Source organism: Macaca thibetana, chromosome 17 (genome assembly GCF_024542745.1).
Source record: "Macaca thibetana thibetana isolate TM-01 chromosome 17, ASM2454274v1, whole genome shotgun sequence".
Lineage (NCBI taxonomy): Eukaryota > Metazoa > Chordata > Mammalia > Primates > Cercopithecidae > Macaca > Macaca thibetana.
In genome coordinates this window covers 81,808,943-81,822,880 of record NC_065594.1, presented here as the reverse complement: position 1 = coordinate 81,822,880, position 13,938 = coordinate 81,808,943, and the positions used below count along the sequence as shown (strand labels likewise).

The following is a 13,938-nucleotide window of genomic DNA, read 5'->3' as shown; positions in this document are numbered from 1 at the left end:
GTTAGCTGATGTAACATACTTAGTCTACCTCTGGGTGCACACAGATACTTGATGGGAAGTGTCTGAGACAACTCTTGAAACTTCATCCTGTAATGTATATTTTAACTACCTAAATTGAATGTCAAAATTATTAGATGAGTAAAATTCAATTGACACTCTCAGACTCTGAGGTCAACTTAACAGATATGGATGAGGAAGGTCAGTGAGGTTATAGACACAGGTTTTTGCCACTGTTGTTGTTCTGTTCTTGTATAAGAATGAGGATGAGTAGACACCTCTATTTGCTGGCCATGGTAGCAAGTCAGAGTACACCAACATCGGCAAAATTTCTCCAATAGATCTAAAGTGTTTTGGTAGACATATTTCAGTATTTCCATTATACTGTAAATGATCTACATGCATCTGGTCAAATAAAATGCTTGGGAATTTTGGTGTTGGAAAGTTGTAGGGGACTGATGATGTACATCTTTCTTCTTCTTGGGTGGTGGAGGACGGTGGAAGGTAATTTGAGATTATGTTTTCCTCCTGAAAGTGCCTTTTACAACAATTAAACAGCTTTGAGATACCATGGGTTTGGAAATAATTAAAATGATGATCACTTTAAGGCAGTTTTTAAACTGTGTTCAACTCAATGCTTCAGAGTATCTCCATGCCACCTGAAACGTATAGAAAATTTTGTGCATTTTTTTTTTGAAGAAAGAGGAGTCTTTGCTTTTATTCCTTTCTCAACAGATCGATGATCTGGCAAACAGTTGCCCCCTAGGATGCCCATTAGGTTGAACGTGTAGCACAGGTCTTTATGGACTACTATTAATTTATTTATATATGTTCCTCTTCCAAAAATTCATTTAATAAAAGTGGTTTTTTAAATCGTTCCAATCGTCTTTTGCATTTTGGGGGAGGAATCAGTTATCTTTTATGGGTAATTTGCAGTTCGACAGCATCTGCCAGGAGGAGGAGAGTACCTGTGTAAGTCAGGATTCATTTGGAAAGTACCTCAGTTGCAGCTCCCTATAGAGTCACGAGGGATGTCAGTTGCCAGTCAGCTGGCCAAGCTGGTCTTGACCCCAGGTGAGATGAAGCAGAGGAAAGCACAACTGTTCCAGCTGTATCTCCTGCACAGATAGATTTCAAGACAAATTAGCATGACTGGCCAGAGCCACCTTACTTTGGACATTGGCATTCACATTCCAGTGTCATTTCTGTGCAGTTCTACTCATAGCATCCCAGAGTTAAAGCTTAACAGAACTCGAGCACTGTAATTTCAGAGATCCTTCTGATGGCTGCACTTGTACAAGGATGGTGCAGCAGCCATGATAACAGTCTAGTTGCTGGGTAGGATGTGGTAGCCGCACTGGTAGTCCACATCCACGCCAGTTAAGCTGGCCTTTGAGCTGGAGATGATCTAAAGTGAGACCCAGAGAGGTTAAATGGCTTGCCCAAATCAACAAGATAAACAGTGGAACTGTGGGAAGGAAAGGCCAGATTTCTTAGTTCCTAATCTAGTTTCATGTTTCTCATATGGCTCACTGTTTCGGTCAGGTATTTGCTTTTACCCTGTCTTGCACTTTACTGGCCTTATTTGAGAAGGTTTTCCATTTTCGGGTCCCATACTGCATTTTACCTCTTTTAAATTTCTCCCTCAAACGTGCCTTTAGAGTTGTAAGGCCTTCCTTTTCACCCCCAGTTTGATCCCTCTAGGGGAAAAATATTCCACTTGCATCCACTGTCAAGTACTTGCCCTTTTAAAAAAGAAACAAATTGTTTCGAGGTTTTGCCTCAGTGTTTAGCAAAGTATCTGGCATAGAGTAAGCATTGGATGAAACCTATTGTTTGACAGTTATTAAACAATTGTGATTTAATGCAGCCAGGTTCCAGTTGGAAGAATAAGCCATCTGATTGGTTAGTGGCTTTAAGTGCGATTGAGGGAAAGTCCTGAAAAGAACAAAGACCACCAAAATATAAAGGCGAACTTGGGCGCTTCATTTTGCTTATCTGGATTGTGTTGTTTAATAAAGTAGTCAGTATGAACACTATTTTCCTACAAGGTTGTTTTAAGGATTATATGCGTCTGAATGGACATTACAGATTAAAAGAGCAATATAAGACATTAACTATTTCTTTTTATGATCAGCACTAAAGCTATTTGCGAGAATGCAAAGATAAATATGGTCCAGACCCTGTCATTCATAAGCTCATATTTTTCTCTTTATCCACTCGTCTGTCTGGTAAATTCGTATTTTTTAGTCCAGTAATTCTCTTGGCACAAATGTCTGAGATATTTTTGTTGTCACTGCTGGAGGTTTGCTACTGACACTTGCTGGTATTGCATATTCTACAATATGCAAAGCCCTCTGCAGCAAAGAATTGTCCAGCCCCAAATATCAGTAGTTTTGAGAGTGAAACACCCTGCTTTTTGAATAAAATTGTATGAGGTATCTTGACTCACTCACTAAAAACATTAGTTCTCTGTTTTTTGTATTCTAGGAATATACACAGACGTGTTGGCACATCACTAATATTAGAGAGATTGTGTTCCATTTTACTGCAAACCCACAAGGCCAGGGGTTTGTCTTTTTGTCTTTGTGCTTACATGGCATTCACACATATTGGACACAGCATCCACTTGTTTATTCATTCATTCTAAACATTTTTGGCTTTGAGCATCTACTCTAAAGCCAGGCCCTGTTCTAGGTTCTGAGGATATATTACTGAATAAAAACGACATGTTGGAAATTACATTCCAACAGGTGGAAGTACTTACTATGACAGGTGCCTCTTAGAGTTAATATTAAATACAAGAATAGACAAGGTCACTGAGGAACAATGATTATGACCCTCTCAATTCTCTGAGCTAGACTGCAGTGACTCAGACGTGAGAAACGGCTGAGTAGATTGTACAAATTCGTTGATAATGATACGAATTTGTGTGCATTTCACAGGTTAGTGTCATGCATGAAAGTGCCTGTTTTACTAAGTGATACCGTATTTGTATAAGCTTTCCTTGTCACCTGCCATGCAGATGCAGACTGCCTCATCACCATCTTTTATGCCACATAGGAGTTCCTGTCATGTGCTAGGTAGTAGGTGAACCAGAACTCAGATGTGAAAATTGATTCGGTCTTTTAGAAAAGAATTTAGGCATAAGGAAATGACTAAGAAAGGAAAGTTTGCTCTTCTTGGAGTATGTTCGTTTGTTACCAAATATTTTGTTGTGTTGAATAGTGAGATGAGTCCTTCGAGTGAACTTTGGCTGGCCTGTTGCAATAGTAAGATGTGCATTCTCAAGCAATCGAACTTAGGAGACATGGGAAGAAGAAATGTGAAGGAAATTAGAGACTTCACTGTGGATGCTGATGGAATGTGAGGAAATCATGTCCAAAGGTAGGGTCTGAAAGAACTTTCACCTAGACAGGAAGTTCTCTCTCCCCACACCCAAGGAGACACTTCCAGAAGAAAACAGGGAAGCACTTCTGGCTTTTATGAGGTTAAGAACCTTCCCCCTTCCAGATGTCTTTTACACTGAAAGACAGTTCTGCACACAGAAGAAGTCATTGCTCTTCACTCTCTGAGTTTCAAAATTCCTGTTCTAGTTCAAGTAAAGGAAACACTTGTTAATAAATTCTCTGTCTTTTTTTTTTTTTTTGTACATAGAAACACAAAGTAATTTTTTCATGGTTTAGCATCCACTGATTTTTTTCAGGAATGCACCTACTATGTAAATCAAAAGAAGGTCATACTATTTTTGTTGATAATTTTACCAAAAGTTCATCATTTTGAAAAATCTTATCACAGATAGCAAAAAGAATAAAACATATATGTATCAGCTTGAATTTGTAACTGTCATAGTCATAATGACTAATTTCACACTAATTACACTCCCATTTTTCTAGCTTATTCTATAACTTTACAACATATAGTTTACAAGGTAGTTAACTATTACTTCTTCTGTATAGTCAAACTTGATCATTTATATATTGAAACGCACATTCTTTCTTTTTAAATAATTATATTTTTCTTGTTCTTTTATATTATAGTTAGAGCATTAAGTTAAATTTTTTTAAAGTGTGTGAAAAGAAAGTTATATAATTATTTTTTCAGATTGGCAAGTAGGTACAACATACAATATTTCTTTGTAAAAGGAGGGACTGGGGCTGCTAGATTAGAAATCACTGACTTGAGTGGAGGAGTTCAATTCACTTCATTATTTGTTGAGTACCTGCTGGGTATGGTAGGGTGAGTAAGTAAACATTGTCTCTACCTCAAGAAGTGTACCAATCTGTGATTAGGTAAGGGATTTTTTATTACCAAGAATGAGAAATATGGTAGCTAAGACCTCAATCTTAATGAGGATCCAAGTGCCTTAAAGTCTTTGCAAAATACGTCAGAGCATAAATTAATCAATAGAGAACCACTGGACCCAACAGAAACAGCAGACAGGCACTGCGATTTTCCCAGGTACTCCCAAATTGATTGCCCAGAAAGATAAAGTAACCAAAATGCTTGTCATAGCTTTTCACTTACGTGTTTTGGCCAAGATTCAATAGTGTTCAGGACTTTAACGCACTGAAGCAGAATTGGGAAATTAACACATCGATAGCCAACAAATAGCCATTCAATGTCCCATGTCCAATATATCCTACAAAGAAGTTTTCCCACTGTTTCACTATATTTTTGTGAAATGATTGCAAAGCAGTTTTTATTATCTACAGTTTACAGATGTGTAAGTCAGGGCTCAAAGACATAGAGTGACATAAGACTCTTCATTACTGTTTGTGTAGCAACTGTCATTGTGGAAATGCAAAATTCTCTGAAATTTTTGACAGTATAGCTGTCAATTTGCTGAACATTTAATCAGCACCCTCTATGTTAAAAGGTATTGTATACCTGGAGATGTGAGAGAAGAAAGACAAATACGATTATTTGCTCTGCCTACAACAAGTAAAATGTGAGCTAGTAAGGAAGACATACTTGATCATGGGAATTATAGGGCAGAATATAAAAAGCTCAACGGTACAAAGGAAACAACCCACTAGGGAGCAGAGGAGCAAGAGAGACACTTTTAGAGTAATGGGAGAGTTTCACAGAGATCACATTTGAAAGAGGCTTGAAGAACGGATAGGATTTTTGTTGCTGTTGTTGTTTATTGAAACAACAACTCACGGATAACATTTTCAGAGAGGCCTGTGGTTTGGTTTGACTTTTGGAGCCCTAGAATGTGATGCATGCTGAAGAGGAATTTTTTTTTTTTTTAACATGTAAACACAAAGTAATTTTTGCTTTGCATCTCAATGGCAGCTTTTAGGCTGCAGAGTAATGAGCCTGGAAGCAGAATTACAGGAAGAAAACTCTAGAGTTTATGCAGAGGATGGATTTCTCTGACTGGGGAAGCCACCCAAAGGATTAAAACCCCAAAAGTACCACATCTTCTTTGCAGAGGATAAGATACTTTACAGGGAATTACATCCCCTAAAGAGAGATATTGGCATCCCTACCTCTGGTACCTATTAATGTGACCTTATGTGGAAACTGGGTCTTAGCTGAGGTAATCAAGTTAAGATGAAATCATTAGGGTGGGCCATAACCCAGTACGACTGGTGTCTTTATAAGAAGAAGAACATGTGGACACAGGCACATCTAGAATAGCATGTGATGACAGAGGCAGGGACAGGAGTCAGCGCTGCAGGAGCTAAGGACACCAGGACTGCTGTCAGCCTCTGAAGCTGGGAGAGGGCCGTGGGATGGATTCTCCCTCAGAGGCTGCAGGACCAACCTGCTGGCACATTGATTTTGGCTTCTACCCCTAGAACTGTGAGACAATGAATGCCTGCTGTTCTGAGCCACGCGGTCTGTAGTACTTCCTTACAGGAGCCCCAGGAGACCCACTCGGAAACTGTGGGCTTTTTCTCCCCCCAGGATGACATACCACTTCACAAACTCGATTATTTTCCATCTGGTGAAAGTAAAAGAAAGTTATCTTGAAACAGGAGAATGAACGGGAAAGTATGAGTGGCTTGGCAAGCTTCTCTTTAATTATTGACAGCAACAAAATAGAGTGAAGATATCATAATGTGTGGGTGAGAGATGGACTTTAAATCTGAATTGAACTCAAGTTCCAGCTTCCCTGCTGTACCCACTAAGGGACCTGGCTGTGTCATTTATCTGAGTCTCTTTTCTCCTTTCTATTACATAATGAAGATAATAGAACATATCTCAAGTGTCTGCTGTGTGAATTAATTGAGCTAATCCATGTCACTACCAGTATAGCACCTGGTATAGTACATACTCAGCAATTGGGATCACTCATGGGACCATTTGTAAGAGTAGAAATAGTATTTATGGGACAGGACAGTTTTTCCTAGAAGCTAATATAATACTTTAAAAACTTTATTTCTTACAAGCAAGTAATAATAAATGAAATTTTGATAGAATGTATATTTCATTTAATCATTTAAAGATATAATATTAAAAATTATAACTTTCACACTGGGTCAAAATATGTTGGTTTTATTTTATGAATGACATAAAATAAAATGGATCTGACTGTCTCACAGTCACTCCCATCCAGGGGTAGAAATCGAGTGCATATAGCAAATACAACCAACTAACGATTAGTAAGATAAGAATAAATAAAATTAAGAAGAATTTATTGCAGGTTTAGGAACATCCCAACTTCCTACTTAATACATTTGTTGAAAACGAGTTATTCATGATGAATGTGGAAATGTATGGTTCCCATTGTAAAAATCAGAAATCAAGGAAATTAGAGGTAGAAAAATGGATAGTGTAACTGTTCCCGGCTGCTGCCTGGAAAATGTTTTCCGTGTTGATTTATCAAGCTGTGCATACCCTAGGAGCAGGGCTTCAGTCAATCTCCTCTGCTGTGCTGTGTGTCATTCTACGGTCAAGGAACTTAACAGTTCCTCGAAATGGCTATGCCCACTAATAACATACATTTCAAAACAAACTGTTACACTGGGTGATATTGTTCCCTTTCCATTTTTGAATAAAATAAGTTAAGATACTTTTAATGGTGGTTGATCCAAACCCATTCATATTTGGCTTTAGAATGGATTCATGAACATATAGTTCAATACGAGCATTTCTAAACTTGGGTAATAGAGCATTTCATGCAAAATAATGAAGTCTTCCTTTGGATCCCAGCCTAGATGTATTTATTTGACTTTTTAGCAATTCTCTAGCTGTACATTATTTCCTTCTGTACCTCACCTCTTCTTACACCAAGCAAGAGATCCATTTTACTCGTATTCATGTCTCATTTACATTGCTTTTCCTTTCTTGCTTGTTCACACCAGATGTATAAAATGGGGAAATTAACATGGAATTTGAGATAGTATTTGATATAAAGGGAAATTTACACTTTCTAGGGAGTACTGAAGTGAGTTGACTTGCTGTGCATTGGGCAAGCATGGTGTCTATCAAGCCTGAGGACAGGAATCCATTACCAGGCTCAATCCATTTGGATACTGGTCTGCAAAGGTTAATGTGCAACTGATTTTCTTTAGTAAATGTTTATATAGTCATTTTGAAACAGGACAATGATTAACAAATTTACCAAACTGCTGACTTTTGATGAACAGAGAACCAGGCACCCACTAGGTATTTATTTAGTGTTAGTAGTTGTGATCCTTTTCATGATCTTTCCCCCATTCCCTTATTTTCTCCTATTGGCAACAGGGTCTTGCAGATGTGATTATGTTAGGAATATGGACACAGGGAGATTTTCCTGGATTATCCAAGCAGCTCATTATAATTAGGGCTGTGGTCCAAGAAGGAGATGAGTTTATGGAGGAAAAGCACAGAGATGCAATTTTGCTGGCTTTGAAAATGGAGCAGAGAGGCCATGAGCCAAGGAAGACAGGCAACCTCCACAAACCAGAAAGGGTCAGGAAACAGACTGTCCCTTAGAGCCTCCAGGAAGGAACAAAACCCTGATTTTAGCCTACCAACACCTGTGTTGGAATTTTGACATACAGAACTGTAAAACAATAAATTTCTGTAGATTAAAACCACTAAGTTTATGATAATTTGATACAGCAGCAACAGACAATTAATATAGTAGAATTATAGGATATACCTTCATAATAAAATCTAGTTAAGAGTTATAGTCTCTCTTTTAATCCATGATAGTAATTAGTCACCAACAAACTCTGAAGAGATAATTTTCTCCAATTGTGCACTGATGAACATGTTTATCCATTAGGGTGATGATTAGATAGAATTTGGAGAGGATGCTTCTCTGAAAATATACCCCCTACCCAGGGAGCATATTTTGTTCTGACTATTTTCAGGTCTGTGATTGCCAAGCAGGAAAAATCTCCTTTCTTTCCTCAAGTTCATCTTTCCAAGAATTTTAAAATATAAGAGGAAATATTAGTATTCCTTTACCTTTCTTTAAGTTAACATTCTTCATTGCTTTCAAATCCGTGACATAGCATTCTGCGTTTCTCAGAAGCTGAATGTAGAAATTCACAGCTTTGACCCAAGGTGCGATGTGTTGTTGTTTTGTTGTTGTTCTTCTTCTTCCTCCTCCTCCTCCTCCTCCTTATCTTTCCTCTCTGATCCAAACTTTAATTTCTTATTGCTTCCTTATATCTTCAGAAATTTGGTATAAATTCCATAACTTATGGTACAGCATCATGGAATGCCCCTAGTGACATTATATGACTTCTGCTCACCACAACCAACCTAGATTGTTTCTGCTCACCACAACCAACCTAGATTGAGCCTGAATTGCTTCTCTCTCTCCCATTTCATAAGCACCCTCAAGTTGTTGGAGGTAAACTTTGTCCCTTTTGGTTAGAGTCTCAGTCATGGGACAGATTGATAGTTCTGTGTCTAACTATCATGTGAACAGGAGGTGTATCCTGCTTAGCACACTGTAGGGACATCTGTGTTGGTGGTGTACATAAGACTGGCTAGCATATCCTCCTTTACCAATAACTCCTTACATATTGTTTCCCAGTAGTCATTTTGATGTTGACATAAGAAATTTAATGGACATATCTTTAAACAAAGGCATTGACACTGTGCTGTAGCCCAGTGGTTTTCAGGCTTCAGTGAGCCTCAGAGTCATTATAAGAAGGGCTTGTGAAAACACGTTTTCTGTGTCTGAAATACCTGGGATCACGTTTCTCTCTCTATTTCCCCACTCCCACATCCCCTCTCCAGCTTACAACCTGTAGCTGTTACTCTTTTGCTCCTGTTAAAAATGTAACTTTCTGTCCTTAATTTATAACACATGAGGGATTTCCCTTATATTGATCTTCCTTTCCCCAGGCTTTCCTTTCTGATTCATGTCCCCTTTCTGTGCTCCACGCATTCTGCTTCTTTGATCCTTGTCTTTAGCACATTTTCCTGGACTTATCAACACAGCACTTTAGAGCTAGAAGGAATATTTATGACTGTCTGGTAAAGCAACTGCATTTTTACCTGAGACACAGGTAGAGAGGGGCCTATTCATCCTCTGACTCCAGAGAAAGATACTGGAGTAAAAACCTTAAATAATTTTGAAGTGCTAAAAATTATCAAGATGTTATTATAGAAATATAGCTTCCTTCCTCATGAAACTAAGGAGAGAAGCTAAAAATAACCCCAGCAGTGAAAAAGTAAAAGTTAGCAATGCAATGCATTTGAAAATGTTGGCTTCAGGTCCGGGGAAGCTGTTGATTGATCAACTGTCCTCAGTCACCTAACAGTAGCAGTAGTCACACCTACTATGAGGCCACATGGGACTCTTCCATATAAAGGCTAGAGCCCAAGAGCAAGTAGCTAATGAGTATTGAAATGTGTTGCAGGACAGGACAGATAGGGCAAGGGTTGAGAGGCCCTTCGTAGAAACTTTGTATTTAAATAAAGCTACCTGACTTCTTTGTACTCATCTTCATCCAAACACATGGCTACAAAAAATAAATAAAATTAAATATAAGTAAATACAAAAAGAGAGCCATACAGTCTCCTCTATTGCCTCATTCTGTGCTCACCCCAGATTTCACCCTTGCATGTCTTTAGAAACTTACTTCTGCTATGAATTTTGTTAACAGGCTCCTATACCGAGACATAGGGCTCTTTTTAGAAAGTGACCAGTGGTTTAATCATCAACTCAGGCATCAGAGAGCCTCACTTGATTTCTCTGTATTATTTGAAGTTCTAAGAATACATTAAACACGTCTTAGAATGAGTTTCATTGTTAGTGGATAATGGCACGATGGGGTAGAAACAGCACAGAAGATGGTGTTAGACATCCAGGATTCAATTCCAGCCCAGATGCTTGACTTTTAAGAACATTGGGTGCCTCATTTGCAAAATGGAACAGTAATGCCAGTCTCAAAATTTTGCATGAACAAAGTGGGACCCTGTTTATAGAGAGTCTGGGGCCATAAATGGACTCCAGCAGGTGCTCAAGGGTAATAGTGCTTTTTATTTTTAAAGCTTCGTGGCATAGCCATCATCTAATGCCACCAACATCCCTGTGAGGGGCAGGACCAGGACTAGGGTGAGCAGGGTGAGCTGAGTGGCACAGATGTAGGATTGTTTTCTCTTTTTAATTTTAAAATGTGCCATTTCTTATCATGGATATTTTTGCATTGATTTTCATTAAAATAGCTCTTGTGTTGGAATACTACCTCGGTGACTGATGTTTTGGCACCTCATTACATTTTTGCCCAAGGCTAGTGGCTCACTTGATTCACCTTCAATGCAGCCCTGGTAAGGGGATTAGATGGGAGGAAGATGTCTTTCTTATTTCACAGATAGAAAGTTTAGATGCAGTGACTGAAACTGCCACTGTCATCCTCTGTTGGCCTAAATAGCCAGTATCATGAAGAAGTCATCTATTTATACAAATCACTTGCTTGATGGCTATGCTTTTAACTCTTAAGAGCCTTCTCATTCATTGTTCTCTCCACAGAATGAGAAAACATTGTGACTCCATCAGATGTTCCAGCTGACTTGTAATGTGATGACTTGTCATGCTGCATTGAGTCAGCTCCCTCTCATTATGTTGTATCCCAGAGTCCTGGGCTTCTGGAGGGTACAGTCTCTAGGGAAATTGAGTTGTAGCCTCTACATTAGCGTTCTCTCCTTTTGTATCTGCTGCCACATCATACAATCTTCTCCTTTCCTGCTGTTAGATAAAATGGTGCATTGATCCCAGAAAGAAGAGAGGCACAGCTGTTGAAATCATGGCAAACACAGCGCTTGCATTTTCCTCTGCTGTGCGGGCCTCACTTTTCTAGGCTCATTCTCCTGAGATGCAGCATTTTGTAATGAATGGCTTTTCAGGCAGACGGCGTGCTGACACCATGCAATATATGGGCCCCACCTCTCCACACTGTACCTCTCCACGCTGTGAGCTGAGCTGATAGAAAGTCTTGGTTTCATGTGCATTGAATTCCAATTGTGAAATTGTTTCAAAGTGTTTTGCTGAAACCAAATGATTCTTTGCAAATAATCCTTAAAATTGATATAAATGCTTTAGAGCCAGTGAGCATTCTTGCTGAATAGACATTGCATCCTAATATAACTCGGAGCCGGGCTCTCCTCTCTTTTCTTAAGCTTATGTTTCAGCATGGGTAGCTCAGATCTTGTCCTGAGAACAGCTTTACAAATCAGGAGAAAGTAATGCTGAGGTGACAAGTCTAAGAGTATAAGCCTTTTAAGTCTCTGAAATTTATGGTGTCACTGTGTGTGCGTGCATGAGTGTGTGTGTGTGTGTGCGCGTAAGCACAGGCTGAAATATTGATTTGAATGGGTCTGTTAAACTTGGTGTTCTTTTAAAATATAGAACACTTCTTTTTCTCCCAGGAATTGATCAAACCTAAGGTTTCCCTTGTCATGTGCCCCACTTTAACCGCCACTTCTCATGATGATTCTATTGTAGAACTATTGTATTTTCTTTGTTATTTTATTTTACTTTATTTGCATACTGGTATATGGTTTTGTTACTGTTTGGCACACCATGATTTTCCATGGTTAGTTACAGTAAGATGGGATTCAAAATATTCTGGAAATCAGAATATGCTTGAGATGTACTGAAAAAGTAACTGATCATGAAGATACTATAAATACTGGCATATGGATTCATGGAAAGGGATTCCAACTTTTAAAGTTTATGGGTAGGGTATTCAAGGATTTTCTTATTTCAAGGCATTTTTCTTGTGTCTGAGGCAATTCCAGAAAGTGAATACACAGTTGTGGTCAAGTGAAGTTTTGATTGTTGTCATGAAGTTTATCCTCTGAAGAGTCTTGGACCACAGTTGGCCCCTGTGATCTCCTTGTCATTGTTCCTTCTCATGTAGGCTTCATGAAGAAAACTTAGGAAATAAAATCTTGGTTGCTTAGAGGTGAAAATCCAGAAGGGATGAATAGGACATAGCTGGGATTGCTGCTGCCTTCCCCATGGTCCTTTCCTCGTGGATGACCTCCGTATGGTACCATCCTGGTATAGCTGTGACAGGGCACCTGCAAGGGTCATTGTTGTTCCTGAAGAGGAGTAAAAAGCCAGTGACAGTGTCAGTCCCCTGCCTGACTCTCCCCCAAACTGTGCCACACTGATATATGGGTGGCCCGCGTAGTGTAGCCCGATTGGGTGTAAGCATTAAAGACCACAAACCGAATACAACCATGCAACAAAACATGCCTCAAAATAAGTCAGATTCTATACTGGGATTTCTCAAATGCTACGGAAAGATAAAAACTACGTCATTGCTCAAAATACCTTAGGACCCTATTAGTTTTCCCTCCCATCCACTACGTTCACCTACTATGGCTGTTCTTGCACCTTTTTTCCAAGGTGTTTTATTTTTCTGTGCCATTCCTCCAGCTCTCATCCCTTTGCTTCTCTTGTTGCCCACTTTGTCTATTTCTTTCTGATTCTGAACCACAGAGCACAAGAAGTAGTCAGACAAACTCTCCTTGCAGAGTGGGAGAAGGAAGAGGCTGAAAGCCAAATAGAAATGCGATTTAGTCGGTAGTGAGAGAAAAGGCTGAAAGCAGTTGCATTTCAGTAATTTTGATTCCATCGTGGATATAAGCTCCCAGTGGGTAAGGTCCTGTGCTGCAGGCTGTTTGGTCTGAAGGGAATGTGCAGCTGTGTTTTGGAGTTTTGGAGTCAGCCATCAGTATCTTCATGTTGAATGTCAAGAGCAGCATATTTCTCACCTTCCCATGATATAAATTCAACATCCCCTCATCATTTTTATGATTCCCATGCCAGGAGACTAATGAACACATTTGTAATGTTAGAAAAGTACAGCAATGGATGTTAATTTTGTTGTTACTCTTAAAACCTGGATGAACAAATGAAAAGAAACCTCATCACCATTATTCCTTAATGTTTCATTTCATTATAAATTGTTTTATTAAGAATTCGTATGAATAGGTTTGACTATAGATTTCTGCCATGGGCTATACATACCCTTTTGGCCTTAAGGAAATACATTTCTAAAGGTCTTATGGAACCCATTTATGGACTCAATGCCCTTCAAAGGTCCAAAATGAAGACTGCCAATATTGTTATGCTTTTTTTCCTGTTTTATGTTTTCATTATATCTTTATTGGGGTTTTAACCATAGTTCAATCAAATAAGAAAACATAGATTTTTGATCTTTAAGCTCTAGAGGAATGTTTACAGTTCTAATATCATAATGAGAGTGGAATGTTTCAAATTTAACTAAACTGTTATTAAATTGAGCATAAGAGGAAGAACTTTTAGTGAAAAAAGCGTGGCTTCCTAGTAACTCAAATCTGAATTATAATCCCCAGTACTAGCTGTACAAATGTGGGCAAATAATTTAGCATTTTTGAGCTTCAAATATCATAAGTGCATAAGGAAACCTAACGCATTGTGAGGAATAAATGGTGTGTAATGTGTTGCTAAGTGCAAACTATATTCTCATTATAATGAACAATTTTAAT

General features: G+C 38.7%; 1 protein-coding gene across 3 annotated transcripts in view; it reads left to right on the top strand.

The window, feature by feature from the left end:
• Positions 1-13,938, top strand: part of FGF14 (fibroblast growth factor 14) — a 678,189-nt gene that overhangs the window by 351,573 nt on the left and 312,678 nt on the right. The gene's annotated exons all lie outside the window — the stretch shown is intronic.